The 12,604-nt window shown below is 42.8% G+C and overlaps 1 long non-coding RNA gene across 1 annotated transcript in view; it reads right to left on the reverse strand.

Annotated features, from left to right (window-relative positions):
* Positions 1–706: 706 nt before the first annotated feature.
* LOC139039625 (uncharacterized) overlaps positions 707–12,604 on the reverse strand; it is a 28,048-nt gene continuing 16,150 nt past the window's right edge. Inside the window, exon 2 of the long non-coding RNA XR_011492959.1 lies at positions 707–1,199. This is a non-coding gene — a long non-coding RNA (uncharacterized lncRNA). The remainder of the gene's footprint in view (positions 1,200–12,604) is intronic.

A 12,604-nucleotide genomic window follows, 5' to 3' on the forward strand; every position in this document is an offset into this window, starting at 1 on the left:
CCAGCCCAGATGTATGCATTTTTATTGTATGCATTTTATGTATGCATTTAGAAACTTCTCCTACACACTGTGACCTTTCTTCCTTCTATTTGTCCTCCTTGACTCCATCACCTAAAAAGATGTTGAAGTTAATTTTCTAAAACACTGTTTTATCACAGTTCTTCCCTATCCAAAGTATTCTATAGTTTCTTATCATTTTCGGAATGAGTCCAACACTCCGCCCGAAGACTCTGAGGTCTTTGTACAGTCTCCCCAGCTGCCTGCTGGGATAAGTTTACTCCAGCCACTTATATTTATCTTGCTTCATTTTCCCACCTGGTCAAAATAATTTTGATTCTTTCTGTCATTCAGCTTGTTTTGCATCAGAAGATGTTGTTTTCCAGCTTAGTTTTGCGTCAGAAAATGTGCAGAATACAAGTATACATTTTTCGTGTGATTTAGTTGTTGATAAATGCCGTTAAATATTAAAGGGTGAGAACACAAGGCTAAGCCATAAAAATTTCCGAAGGACTGCATGCTTCGAACTGGGGACTAAGATTGCCATTGATTGTGGAAAACGATCCTGTGCCCTCTGCTATATACTCACCTAAATATTTAATGGTTCTTTGGGTGATTCCTTTCTTCATTCATCAAGCATTGAGCACTTCTTTTCTCAAAGACAATTCTGTTCTCCCTCTGCTTGGAATCTACTCCTTTCATGAAGTGCTGAGGCCAGCTTTTACTTGTTTATTTGTTTGTTTACATTTGAGAGATTTGTCAAGAGATAAAAGCTGTTGATGGGTATTGACTCTTGTGGAGGAAAGTTAGACACTTGTTTTGACACCTAAGAAATAATACCCATTTTTCCATATTGTTCAGGTTACCATTGCTACATAATAAACATTCCCTGAAACAAGAAGTGCAATGCAATATGTTTGTTTGTGTGCTTTGGGGCAGGAATTCAGAAGGGGAACAATGGGAATGGCTGGCTTGCGCTTCCCCTCCCCCATGTCTGGGGTTGACTCAACAGCTGGGGGCTACAGTCATCTGAGAACTTGTTCACTCACATATTTGGCACTTGGAAAGGAGGACTTGAAGACTGTTATTGCCAACTCAAGCACCTTCTTGCAGACTCCCTGTGTGACTTGGCTTCCTCACAGCATGGCAACCTTCTATCAGACTTCTTGCCTGCTAGCTCAGGGCTCCAGTGATGCCAATCTCTGTGAATAAGATAGAACCACATTGATGTCTATAAGCAAGCCCTGGAGTCACCCAGCAGAACTTCCAACACATGTAATTGGATACAAGTGAGTCACAAACTTCCCAGATTCAAAAGCAAGGGAATCAGACCCCATCTGTCACTAGGAAGAATGTCAATAAATTTGAAGATATGCTTTAAAATTGCCATATATATGAATCAAGAAATCAGGTGTGGCTACTGCCTTTAGAGACATGATCTAGTGGCCTGATGTTTTGAGAAATTTGCAGCTTGTTCAGTGCAGGTTATTCATGGTAAAAATAACCTAAAGAAGAAATGTATTGATCATTTGGGTGTATCATTTGCTTTGCTTTGCCTTTCCCTTCACCCTTGTTACCCTGGGATTGTACCGCCTAATAAAATCTTAGTACTTAAACTTGGGGAAATTTTTTTTCAGGTTTGAGTCTTCTTTATAAAAAGAAATCTAGTGAGAACATATCTTCATTTTCTTTTTCTCTTCTTTAATAGGCTAGAGTTGATATTTAAGACTTAAAAAAGGTGCTTCTGAGAGTTTCAACATTCAGCAGTTGGTAATAACTGGGAAATGTGATTACATAAACTCCAGTTTGGGTGAAGAGGCAGGTGGTATTTTTGGAGAAGTCGGTGTCAACTTGAGGCTGCAGCCACACTGACCACCTCCAACCCATCTGCAGAGACATTTCTGTCTCCAGCTAGTAAAGCCCCCTCCTTCTGCCTGCTTTGACTGCCTTTCCAAGTTCCCCTTTTCTTGTGACCTTAAGTTTCAGCTTTATGAATTGTCAAAAGGACTGGGTCACTGGATTCTACCTGTGAGAGCTTCAGAGGCTGTGGCTATGGAGAGGGGCAGTTTTCTGCTCTTCTAACATCTGTGTTGACATTCATTAAAAAATTACTTATTGAGAGCTTTCGTGCCCCAAGACCTGTGCTAGGGGATATAATTACAAAAAATCAGCAAAACCGGACATCATTCCTGCCTACATGGGGCTTACGTATAATGAAGACCGAGGTGCCAATTTGTCCAACTACCCAGGAGGGATGTGAAGTACTCTGAAGGCTTCCTGAGAGAGTTCGATAATGGGAAGATGCCCTGAGGAAGCAGGGGTTGAGCTATGGACTGAGGCAAGAATAGGTGTCCATCCGGAAAAGAAGGGAGAGTGGCCCAGACAGAGACAAGAGCCCGTGGGAGGAGGGGACAGGAGGAGGAGTTGAAAGGATTCAGGATGAGAAAACGCCACTGTGAGTGGGAGAGAGAGTGAGAGGAGTGGGACGTAAGGTGTGGCCGATGAGAAAGGTAAGAGCCGTGAAGCCTGGAGCCCATGCCCGTGGTGCGTCCGGGCTCTCCAAAGAAACGGAACCAATGAAGACACACACAGTATTTATACATATAAACAGAATCAATAGGATGCATATATATATAGCGTATACCCTACATATAATTCTCTCCGTAAATCCTCTCTATAATATAACCCCAAATGAAATATATTTAAACAAAGAGAGGTGGCAAGTCTGAAGTCTGTATGTCAGGCAAGCAGGCCGCTGTAAACTCAGACAGGTGATGATGCTGCAATCTTGAGGCAGAATTTCTTCTTGGAGTTTTTTCTTGTCTGAGAAACTTTGGATTTTGCTCTTAAGGCCCTTGACTGATTAGATGAGGCCCACTACTTTATCAAGGAATTTACTTAATGTTGACTAACTGTAGATGTTGAAAGTGTTAGTCGTTCAGTTGTGTCTGACTCTTTATGACCCCATGGACTGTAGCCTCTATTCATGGGATTCTCCAGGCAAGAATATTGGAGTGTTCCCTCTCCAGGGAATTCCCTCTCCAGGGAATCTTCCCGACCCAGGGATCAAACCCTGGTCTCCTGCATTGCAGGCAGATTCTTTATCATCTGAGCCACCAGGGAAGCCCTAACTGTAGATGTGAAGCACATCTAAAATGTCTTCACAAAAACACCCTCAATTAGTGGATAATTTCTGGGAGGTCTAATGTAGCCAAATTAACATATAAAACTATCCATCACGCATGGTGAGGATGTGCCACCTTTGGAGTAATGGAAAGCCCTCGAAGAGTTTTAGGAAGAGGTAATATAATTAAATTTGTATTTCCCAAATGCATTTTATGCTGACAGGAGGTTGGTGTATATCACCATCACCAGGGATCCTTGTGATGGTCACAAGACATAGCAGATCATTCACGGGCTTTTCCAGGTTTGTGTCTCTGTCCTCCATGGTGCCTTGGTACTGAATTGGTCAGATGCTCCTCCTGTGTGTGCCCCTATCATCTTGAAATTACCTCTTCTTCATCAGGATTTATCATGCTGTGTTTTATTTTGTGTTGACATCAATGAAGCTGGATGTTCTTTGGACACAGGAAGCGTGTCTTGTCCATCAGAGCATCTCTAGAGCCTAGAACAGTGCCTGGTGCTTATTTACCCAGTAAGCATTTGTGAACAAAGTGAGTTCAGATGGGTTTAGTGTTCTCCCCAAAGTATCTTAGGAAAGGAACAACAGTACTATAAGTAGTGCTGGAGAGCAGAAAACTAGTATTAACATAAAAATTATTATGCTCTTATTTCTAGCCTCCTTTCACTGGCATGGTACCTAATTGCTCCTCTACTTATTTTACATAGAGTGGCTATTTTAGAATATAATACTTTCTTAAACTTTTTATTTTGGAAAAATTATATATTTACAGAGAATTTGCAAAGATAGCCCAGAGGTTCCTATATTTCCATTACCAGTTTTTCTAATGTTAATGTCTTATATTACCATATATAATTTATATGTTTGTTATATTTGTCAAAATGAAGAAATTGATATTGGCACATCATTACTACCAGTCTAACTCTAGATTTTATTTGCCTTTCACCACTTTTTCCCATTAATGTTCTCTTTCTGTTCCAGAATTCAATCCAGGGAACCACATTGCATTTAGATATGTCTCCCTGGTCTCCTCTGGTCTGTGACAGTTTCTCAGTCTTGTTTTTTATGAATTTGACAATCTTACTGTCTTGAGGAATACTGGCTAGATACTCTATAGAGTGCCCCCCAGTCTGAATTTGTATGCTATTTTCTCATGATTAGTCCAGATTATGGGTTTTTGGAAAGAATAAGATAGTGGAGTATCCTTGTCACATCATGTGACAGGGTACATCATACCCATGATAATATCACAGAGGATATTAACCTCCATGACTTGGTTAAAGTAGCATTTGCATGGCAGATTTCTTCACTGGTATATTTTTCACTTCTCAACTGTATTCTTTGGAAGGCAGTCACTAAATTTAGCGCATTCCCCAAATAGAAAGCAGAGAAGGCAATGGCAACCCACTCAAGTACTCTTGCCTGGAAAATCCCATGGATGGAGGAGCCTGGTAGGCTGCAGTCCATGGGGTAGGCTGCAGTTAACTTTCACTTTTCACTTTCATGCATTGGAGAAGGAAATGGCAACCCACTCCAGTGTTCTTGCCTGGAGAACCCCAGGGATGGCGGAGCCTGGTGGGCTGTCGTCTATGGGGTTGCACAGAGTCAGACACAACTGAAGTGACTTAGCAGCAGCAGCAGCAAATAGGAAGGGATGAAGGAATGAAGAGTATTTACATATATTATTTAGAATTCTTCTATAAGGAAGATAAGTCACTTTTCATTCACCTGTTTATTTAATCATTTACTTGTATCAGTGTGGACTCACATATATTTATTTTATACTTTGGGTGATAATTCTATAGAATGTTATTTATTCTGTTACTTGAATTATACCAGCTTTGGCATGGAGCTCTTTTGGGTTGGCTCTTGTCTCCCTTTTCTATGTCTCCATCCTTTTGTTTTTTTGAACACATCTCTCTCTTCTGGTACTGCAAGATGTTTCAGGTATATTTCTGCCCCACTCCCAGAAACAGCCATTTATTCAAGGGACTCTGGTTCCTTTAACTGGAAAAAATGATGTTTAGAAACCAAGATCTTGGTATTGGGTGTGTTCATTGCTTCTGGAGCCCGACTGTCTCCAGGCCCTGTTAGCAGACAGAGCTGGGAATGATGTATGTGTATTAGCTGTATAAACACACATCTATAACTACTTCTGCATTTAACCATCTATATACAACAAAGGTCCGTCTGGTCAAGGCTATGGTTTATCCAGTGGTCATGTATGGATGTGAGAGTTGGACTGTGAAGAAAGCTGAGAGCTGAAAAATTGATGCTTTTGAACTGTGGTGTTGGAGAAGACTCTTGAGAGCCCCTTGGACTGCAAGGAGATCCAACCAGTCCATCCTAAAGGAGATCAGTCCTGGGTGTTCATTGGAAGGACTGATGCTGAAGCTGAAACTCCAGTACTTTGGCCACCTGATGTGAAGAGTTGACTCATTGGAAAAGACCCTGATGCTGGGAGGGATTGGGAGCAGGAGGAGAAGGGGACAACAGAGGATGAGATGGCTGAATGGCATCACTGACTCGATGGGCATGAGTTTGAGTAAACTCCAGAAGTTGGTGATGGACAGAGTGGCCTGACATGCTGCGATTCATGGGGTCGCAAAGAGTCAGACATGACTGAGTGACTGAACTGAACTGAACTGAACTGATACATGTTAAGATTGAAGGCAAGAGGAGAAGGGGTTGACAGAGGATGAGATAGTTGGATGGCATCACTGACTCAATGGACATGAGTTTGAACAAGCTCCGGGAGTTGGTGATGGACAGGGAAGCCCGGTGTGCTGCAGTCCATGTGGTTACAAAGAGTTGGACATGACTGAGCGACTGAACTGAATTGAACTGATATATATTAAGCTAAACATAAGTTTATAGCGGTGTCTCTGACTATAATACAACACTGTAGGTTTCATTCTAGTCTTTCTTGCTTATCTATAACTCCCTCTCTAATAGTAGGAAAACTGCCTCCAACTGTTCACTGTCCATTTAATATTTGTTCAACCACAGAACTTCCAAATGTACAAGCCAGATTTAGAAAAGGCAAAGGAACCAGAGATCAAATTGCCAACATCCACTGGGTCATAGAAATAGGAAGAGAATTCCAAAAAACATCTACTTCTGCTGCATTGACTGCGCTAAAGACTTTGACTATGTGGATCAAATCAAACTGTGGAAAATTCTTAAAGAGATGTGAATACCAGACCACCTTACCTGGCTTCTGAGAAACCTGTATGCAGGTCAAGAAGCAACAGTTAGAACCAAACATGGAACAACAGACTGGTTCCAAATTGGGAAAGGAGTACATCAAGGCTGTATATTGTCACCTTGCTTATTTAACTTTATGCAGAGTACCTCATGCGAAATACTGGGCTGGATGAAGCACAAGCTGGAATCAAGGTTGCCAGGAGAAATATCAAGAACTACAGATATGCAGATGATACCACCCTTAAGGCAGAAAGCGAAGAGAAAGTAAAAAGCTTCTTGATGAAGGTGAAAGAGGAGAATGAAAAAGTTGGCTTAAAACTCTTCATTCAAAAAACTAAGATCATGGCATCTGGTCCCATCACTTCATGGCAAATAGATGGGTATACAATGGAAACAGTGACAGACTTTATTTTCTTGGGCTCCAAAATCACTGTAGATGGTGACTACAGCCATAAAATTAAAAGACATTTACACACACCTTATTAAGAAGCAGAGACATTACTTTGCTGACAAAGGTCTGTATAGTCAAAGCTATGGTTTTTCCAGTAGTATGGATGTGAGAGTTGGATCATAAAGAAGGCTGAGTGCTGAAGAATTGATGCTTTTGAACTGTGGTGTTGGAGAAGACTCCTGAGAACCTTGGATGGAAAGGAGATCAAACCAGTCAATCCTAAAGGAAATCAGTCCTGAATATTCACTGGCCATCTGATGCAAAGAGCTGACTCACTGGAAAAGACCCTGATGTTGGGGAAGATTGAGGGCAGGAGGAGAAGGGGACACCAGAGGATGAGATGGTTGGATGGCATCACTGACTCGATGGACACGAGTCAGAGCAAACGTGGGGGGATGGTGAAGGACAGGGAAGCCTGGCGTGCTGCAGTCCATGGGGTTGCAATGAGTCAGACACGACTGAGCTACTGAACAACATCAACCACCGCAGCATAAATGTAAAACAGTTTCAGAATTGTTAATCTATATCCCCATGAGAAACAAATTTAGCAACCAGGGTACAGTGTTTAGGTACAGTTCTTTTGTTTTAAACATAACCATTTTTATAGAGAAGAGGTATAACATAGTTGAGAATACCATCTATGAAGCCAAGTTGCTTCAGTTCAAATCCTGGCTCCATCATTTATTAGCTGAATAAGCCTGGATGAATTGTTAGCCCCTCAATTTCCTCATCTGTAAAATGAGGATGATAGTGTTATTTACTTCAAAACTGAGGACTAAATGAATTAATGTATGTAAAGTGCTTAGAATATCATGTGGCATATAGTAGACACTATTTCAGTTCATTCTTAGGGCAGAAAGAAAATCTGTTTCAACTGTTACTAGTTTAATGCCAGGTACACTGAGGCACACAGCAGAGGGATTTATGTATATAACTCCTTTCCTGTATCTTCTATTGTCATTCATGTTGTTTTTCTGTCTGGAGTTATTAATTTCTCTAGAAGCTTTTTTGTGATTCAAGCTTTAAGTTCAAGATTTTTAAGCCTTTGACTGACCTTCTTGAGAACATGAATCATGCCCTTATTCTAACTTTGTATCCCCAGTTTCTAGTGCATTGCTGCAACAATGAATGAAGGATTGAATCATAGTGATTGAGCAGTCCAATAGTCTAAGACATATGTTCAGTTGCTGGTTTCTTATTCTGTAATTAAGTCTGGTTTCTCTGTGGTTACCACTGCCTGGAAAATCATAGATTTTTGTAAACCTTGAAATAGAGGTTGGGGGCTTCACTCAAAACATTTATGATAATGTTCTGGCTGCTGTTGTTATTAATATTGTACAGCCAAATGGCCCTGGTTTCTGCTTGGCGGTAGTCAGCACTTCTGGGCAGGATCATGTGTTACCGGCATTTTAATTAGGCTTCAATGAGCCCAGCTGCAATTGCGTCAGCAGTCTTTTAAACTATTTTTCACATTTGGGGTTTGATAAAATACAATATGTATTTTCCCCACCATTTTCCCTTTATGCTAAAAAAACAACCCCCAAAACAAAAACAGAAGACCCACATAAACCAAAACCACTACACACAAAGGTGTTTCTGAAGGTAAAAGCACCTGATTTGTCTACTCATTATGTTCGTGGCTAGTAATTTTTGAGCCATTAAAAGGTAAAATCAAACCAAAACTGATGCCTAGTCCTTTCAGTCATCTTAGATCTTTTAGAAAATACCTTACCTCTTAAACGTAGAGCAAGCAACAGTTTATTTGGCATAATAGTGGAAAGCAGGAATTCCTAAGCCTCAAATGTCTTTTTATTTTAATTACCTTATGACATAGTAGATTTCAGGATTAGTGTTTGGGATCACGGACAAATACAAGGTGAGATGATCAAATCCAAAGTGGATGGAAGTCTTTCAGCTGCCCGGGAAGCCTGCAAGGGGTAGATGGCCGCTAAAACTGTTATCCAAATAGCCTGATGATTAAGGTTATAGTGGCCATATCATTCAACAATAACCAATGAGTTCCTTTAATCCTTTTGCTGACGTCTCCCTTGTTGCCCGCTCTCAGAGACTCAGGCACCAGTGTCTTCAGCAATAACTTTGTTTTAGGTGGATGATTTTTTTCTGTAAGATATGCCACCTTCATAGATCTCCATTTCTTTTCATGAGAAAGTGGTTCTGAATATTTTCCTGGGTTTTTCTTTTTCCTCCCAAATTGGATCCCTACCTATTCTTATAGCTGAGGAGGCTGTGAAGGGTGGATGTGCTTCTGGTTACTGTCATTTGAGTGGAACAAAGAAGAGACCAAGAATAGGCAGCAACAACAGCCTCTCTCTGCCTGCCTGGAGAACAGGTCCAGCTGAGCCCCCGCCGGGGCTGTTGAGGTGTGAGAGGCCACCCCCACAGCTGTGCCGCCGCAGCGGTTAACCCACCACTAGGGAATTGGTGTGCGGTGGGCAGCCTTAGTTACCAGGGGAAATGATCTGGCCATTTCTGGGGAAATTTGTTGTAAAGTAGAGCTGTGTATAGAATACTTTTTATTGAATGCTCAATACACTTCATAGAACAAGAAACCTTCTTGTCAAGGAGCAGGTGTCTCTATGTTTCACCAATAGAAAAATGACTTGAGTTTGCTTCAGGCCTCACTGGGCTTCCCTGATAGCTCAGTTGGTAAAGAATCCACCCGCTATGCGGGAGACCCTGGTTCGATTCCTGGGTTGGGAAGATTCACTGGAGAAGGGATAGGCTACCCACTCCAGTATTCTTGGGCTTCCCTTGTGGCTCAGCTGGTAAAGAATCCATCTGCAAATGGGAGGCCTGGGTTCGATCCCTGGGTTGGGAAGATCCCCTGGAGAGGGGAAAGGCTACCCATTCCAGTATTCTGGCCTGGAGAATTCCATGGACTGTTTAGTCCATGGGGTCTCAAAGAGTCGGACATGACTGAACAACTCTCACAGGCCCTACAGTCACTAAGATTGTGGTGATGGTGGTGGGTGTGTAGCTAGAGGAAAGCAGCTCTCACAGATCCCAGCCTATGAGCTCCCCGGCCTGGCTTGCTGACTAGATCCTTTCCTTGATGGCCAGTTTCAAAGAGCTCGTTCTGCCCTCTTACCTCAAGAGGCTGCCAGTGCCAATAGCCCATTCAGATGGTTGTTTGAAACCTCTTTTCTCATTGGCTCAGGTTCCCGACTTCCCCCTGGCTTTAGCGTCGGCCCTCAACCCCCTTAGAGAATCCTCTTCCCTCTTTGTACTTCATCATGGTTGCCGTATCATGGCTTCTGCTGTCATAGGGAGGGAGAAGTAATCTTGGCTGTTTCTTCCATAATGAAATAGTTTTTCTGGATAAGAGTTCACCCTTCCAAGGACCATAACTAAATCATAGGGAAATTGCTATGTGAGTATTATTTGGAGAGAATGGTCATATTCCAATATAAATCAGAAGTCATTGGTACATAGAGTGCTGGGATTACATTCTTTCAACTGAGGGGAAGGAGAAACTAGTCTAGGCTAGTTTCCTAGAAACTAGGAAGGCTAGTGTAGTCTGTCTTGTTGGCCAGATAGCAATTAATCAGCTCCATCCTGGCCAGACCAAGACTAATGGACAATATGGGTCATGACAGCATAGGGAAACCTAAGACACAGCTGGAGGTATAAGCCTCTAGTCCCAGTGTTTTAGGGATCTGCTTCTGACACTTTCTCATTCTAGAAGGTAAGAGCTGAGAGGCAGGAGGTCGGTGTGATGGAGCAAGACAGGCTTCAGAACCAGCAGGTCTGAGTTCAAAATCAGTGCAAAATCATCCAGATTGCAGGATTGTTGTAAAGATTAGAAATAACCTATGCCTTGCCTGGCACGTGATAGCTGTTAATAGTTACCTTTTCAATACTAATGATTGGAAAAGTACTGCTAGACCAACGACAACACAGACCAAAGACTTTAATTAGTCCAGTTCTCTTTCTCTAAAGCCCATAAAAAAATTGTTTTTAAAACATTTTCCAAAAACATATGCATGTTCAATGTCCAGTGTAAAATTCAGAAAATTAATTCCATGGTTTTCATCTTAGTGTTTTTCCTTTTTCTATATATGTATTGACATCAAATTCCTTTTAAAGATTCAGTTGTGGTTTTATATCCTGTTTTTCCCCCCTTAATATTATAACGAGAAAAGACTCTTAAGTCTCTTATTTTCATGGAACAAGAAATTCCTGAAAGCATTCTCTTCAGTGGAACTCTGACTACTGTTTCTGCTTACTCCACACAGAAGGAAGTTCCTAGGAAAGTGAGAATTCTTTGCTCAAGTGAATATTCAGTTTTGTAGCCAAAAGGAAGCCCCAAACCAAAAAGTGTGCATTTAGTGATGGGTAAGGCCAGGGGAAATGATGTGTTAACTTGACTTCATACAGCAGAGACTTGGTTTTGTGTTATGGAAAATTTCAAACACATACAAAAATAGGATAGAATACTGAGCCTCGGCTCAGCCCTCCGCTGGCCTCAACGGTTATGAACACGTGGCCAATCTTATTTCTCCTCTCCTCCCACTCACCACCCACTACCCCCCAGGTGATGTTTGACATCGATCTCAGATGTCGTTTGGTTTCACCCAAGGTGCACTTTGGGGCCGGCTCCTGTGCTGGGCTGTGGTGTCTGGTTCACGCTCAGCGGTGCTGTGGGAACACGCCCAGGATGTACAATGAGACGCAGGTGTTCAATCTAAGCCCCATCGTTCCTTAGCTGCGACTGAGGAGAAACTGAGGTTCAGGCATCTCTGCTGTGATGTGGAGATGCTTCCCAGAGTTCCTTTAAGGATTAATGTTGGTGACATATGTAAAGCATCTCCCAGTGTCCTGCAGTTGGTTGATACTTGACAAACTGACATCTCTCCTCTCCTATCCAGCTCCTGCAGCTTCTCCCAGGGACTGACCTCCTTGACCTCTGTCCATCCAAGTCCCTGGTGCTCAGACCTTGCCATCTTTACCCCTTACAGTGGGTTTCCTGTTGCCAGCTCCTACTGCCGCTGGGGATTTAAGCTGCCGTATTCGTGAGCCATGCTTGACGAGGCAGGAAATTAACACCTCTGCCACTCTTCTTGCCTCCAATCTGGTGTGTGTGGTCCAGCTGAGAACCCAGGATTCTGGTGTAGCCTGCATCCTCCTCCTCCTTCCTTCACTGCATTGAGCTGATCTGGCCTTTGGAGTAGTTGATCTCCATTCCCTTTATTTTCTCCTCTAGGTCTGGATTTGGGTTTCCTTGTTGACTAATTATTTGACTGAAGCAGAATCCCATAACAGGGGTGGCGAGGGGCCATCTCCTGGGGTGCCAGGGGGTTGCTGGGATGAGGCTATGAATACAATGAGTGAAGCCAAAGCTGGAAGGTGCTGGCAGGGTGAAGTGGACAAAGGCTGGGGCAGGTTTGGGTTCAGGTTGAGGTTATCAATCCTCAGACTTCCCTCCTGGGGGAGGATGGGTGCTTAGCTGGCTCTCAGGCAGGAAGACACAGACTGGACGTGGCCAGTGGGGCCGGCACTCCAGGTTGAGCTGAGTCGGGCAGGTTGGGCCTTACCAGCCCAGGCGGCTGTGGTAGGGGTGCCTGCTCTTTCCCCCAACAAACCCGGCTTACACTCCCTAGATGATCACGGGAGAGGTCTCGCAGGGCTAAGCTCTCTGTCTAGGACAGCTCTTTCTACTAACTGCGGCCCTTGGACAGCTGGGAGCCACGTGGTCAGTCTTTAGCTCTGTGTTCAAAGAAGCACAGACAGGCGTTTTCATCTTTCTCTAAGCTTCTGGCTAACGTTTGAATGTTTTCTAGAACATA

The sequence above is a fragment of the Odocoileus virginianus genome, chromosome 19 (genome assembly GCF_023699985.2).
Source record: "Odocoileus virginianus isolate 20LAN1187 ecotype Illinois chromosome 19, Ovbor_1.2, whole genome shotgun sequence".
NCBI lineage: Eukaryota > Metazoa > Chordata > Mammalia > Artiodactyla > Cervidae > Odocoileus > Odocoileus virginianus.